Source organism: Triturus cristatus, chromosome 3_1 (genome assembly GCF_964204655.1).
Source record: "Triturus cristatus chromosome 3_1, aTriCri1.1, whole genome shotgun sequence".
Classification (NCBI taxonomy): Eukaryota; Metazoa; Chordata; class Amphibia; order Caudata; family Salamandridae; genus Triturus; species Triturus cristatus.
The window spans coordinates 1006624479-1006627350 of record NC_140583.1 but is presented as its reverse complement, the minus strand read 5'-3'; the positions used below and the strand labels follow the sequence as shown (position 1 = coordinate 1006627350).

Below are 2872 nucleotides of genomic sequence, written 5' to 3'. Positions count from 1 at the left end.
ACTCAAGGGCCTGAAGTTTGTGGAGGCTCTACCCAACAAAGCGAAGGCAGAGCAGCCCTGGCAGCATGCGCCCCCAGTGGTACGACCAGAGTGGAAGGGGTCAGGTAGAGCCAGGTCCCAGATGCCGTCTGTTGATCCGGGTTCCCACACGCCACAGCATCACCCCCTCCACCCAGCACATTTCCACAGTAGCTCAGAACGACTGTTCCGTGGGGTGTCCCCGTCACCCAGGCCAGCACACCTGTGTCTTGCTCAGGCTACACCCCAGCCCGCCTCTCCCATCTGTGGAGAGGGCTGGGCCCGCCGGTGCCCCTCTGACTGCTCCTATCCTCCCAGCAAGCCCCCCACATTAGTAGGCTTCCCTAGCAGACTCTCTTGGGGTGCGAAGGTTGGTCCGGGATGAGCATGCGGCTCTAAACCACATCCAACAGGGATGGCTACCTGGTTGATCCTGCCAATATCATAAGCTTGTCCCAAATATTAAGTCATGCATGTGTAAGTACACATGGCTTTTACAGTGAAACTGCAAATGGCTCATTAAACTAGTTATGGTTTCCTTGATCGCTCCATCTGTTACTTGGATAACTGTGGTAATTCTAAAGCTAACACATGGAAATGAGTGCTGACCTCCTGGGATGAGTGCAGTTATCAGACCATGACCAATTCTGGGTCACCCAGCCACATTGGTGACTCCAGATAACCTCGTACTCATCGCACGTCCCCGTGAGGGCGACAATACATACTTTTGATGATACTTTCTGTGCCTACCATGGTGACCACGGGTAATGGGGAATCAGGGCTTGATTCTGGAGAGGGAGCCTGGGAAATGGCTACCACATCCAAAGAAGGCAGCTGGTGCGCAAATTACCCACCCCGACTCGGAGAGAGGTAGAGACGAAAAATTACAATCTAGGCTCTTTAGAGGCCCTTCAATTGGAATAAGTACACTTTAGATCCTTTAACGAGGATCCACTAGAGTGCAAGTCTGGTGCCAGCATCCACTGTAATTCTAGCTCCAATAGCATATATTAAAGTTGCTGCAGTTAAAAAGCTGGTATTTGGAACTTGAGGTTGAGCTGGCAGTCTGCTGCAAGGCGAACTACAGCCTCTCCCAGGCCCTCCCTTTCGGCTCCCCCTTGATGCTCTTGATGGAGTGTCCTGAGGGTGTGAAGCTTTTCTTTTTGAAAAAATTAGAGTGTTTAAAGCAGGCCGGTCGCCTGAATACTTCAACTAGGAATAATGGAATAGGACTGTGGTTCTATTTTGTTGATTTTCGGAACCGGGGCCATTATTTAGAGGAACAGCAGGGGGCATTCGTATTGTGCCGCTAGAGGTGAAACTCTTGGACCGGCGCAAGACAAACCAAAGTAAAAGCATTTGCGAAGAATGTTTTCATTAATCGAAAACAAAAGTCAGTGGCTCAAAGATGATCAGATACTGTCGAAGTTCCAACCATAAATGAGTTCAACTAGCGATCCGGTGGCATTATTCCCATGGCTTGCCGAACAGCTTCCGGAAGCCAAAGTGTTTGGCTTCTGGTGGATATTTAGTTGCAAAGCTGAAACTTAAATAAAGTAATTGATGGAAGGGCACCACCAAGAGTGGAGCCTATGGCTTAATTTGACTCAACACGGGAAACCTCACCTGGCCCGGATGCGGAAAAGATTGATAGATTTATAGGGCTTTCTTGGTTCTGCGGGTGGTGGTGCATGGCAGTTTTTAATTGGTGGAGAGATATGTCTGCCTAATTCCAATAGCAAGCAAGATTCCTCCATGCTAACTAGTTACGCGACCCCCAACATTCAGCGTCCAACTTCTTAGAGGGACAAATGGTGTTCCGCCACACAAGATCGAGTGATAATAGGTCGTTGATGCCCCCTGATGTCCGGTGCTGCATGCGTGCTACACTGAACAAATCAGGTTTCCGTGGGTGAATGATCTTTAATGACAAAGCGGCCTGAGCAACTGAGGGTGCCAGCCCTAAACCCTCAGCCACCTCCCAGATGGAAAACACACGATAGACACAGCCCCCCCCTCCTCTCTTGTGCACCCTGGCCAGTGGAGCAGTCTGCAGACTCTGGGGCACATGGGCAAGGACCAGGTGCAGGGCAGGCTCCTCCACCCGCGAGTTCCTGACTGAATTATGCGTGAAGACACAGTGGCGGCCCTGGCCCCTCTGGGATCAGCACGATGGAAAGCCCTCCAGAGATGAAACCCATACTCACCCAGCACGACCCAGCGGGGTGGAGCCAAACGACTGTTCCCTGCCACCCCGGGCTTTCCTGCGTCCGATCCTGGCCCGACCAGGTTTCAGCTATTGAGGAGAGGCTCTTCTCGTGCAGCAGGGCAGCCTGGATGAGAAGGAGCCAGGGCCACCAGGGGACTCCTGGCTCCTTTCGGTGTGGATGTATACGATGGGGGTGCCACCCAGCTCTTCCCTTCCAGTGTCTCCAACCTTGTCAGGGGGTGGGATACCTCCAAGCCCACCAGCATCGCTTTGGGCCACCGCACAAGCCAGGGACTCTAGATGCTGCAGGGGTCACACCTAGTTGTGGATCTGGTGTATGTGCTTGGCTTAGGAACCAATGGGGCAAAGCTTCAGTATATTGCTTTTTAAAGATATGCCATAGTTAAAAAAAGTTACAGGTGAAAATGTAGACACAAATGGCTGGGTTTTTTTCAACTCAAATTCAATATTTTTTTATTTCAGCTGTTACTTTCTATAGGAAAACCTTGAAGAATCTACAAATATGACCCCTTGCTGAGTTCAGAATATTGTCTACTTTTCAGAAATGTATAGCTTTCCACCATGGGTTTCACATCCACTTCTAGCACTAACTGAAAGGTGGCAGAAAGCACAACCATTAGAAAA

General features: G+C 50.5%; 1 pseudogene; it reads left to right on the top strand.

Annotated features, from left to right (window-relative positions):
* Positions 1 to 441: 441 nt before the first annotated feature.
* On the top strand, positions 442 to 1538 carry LOC146861424 (18S ribosomal RNA; annotated as a pseudogene).
* Positions 1539 to 2872: the final 1334 nt, after the last annotated feature.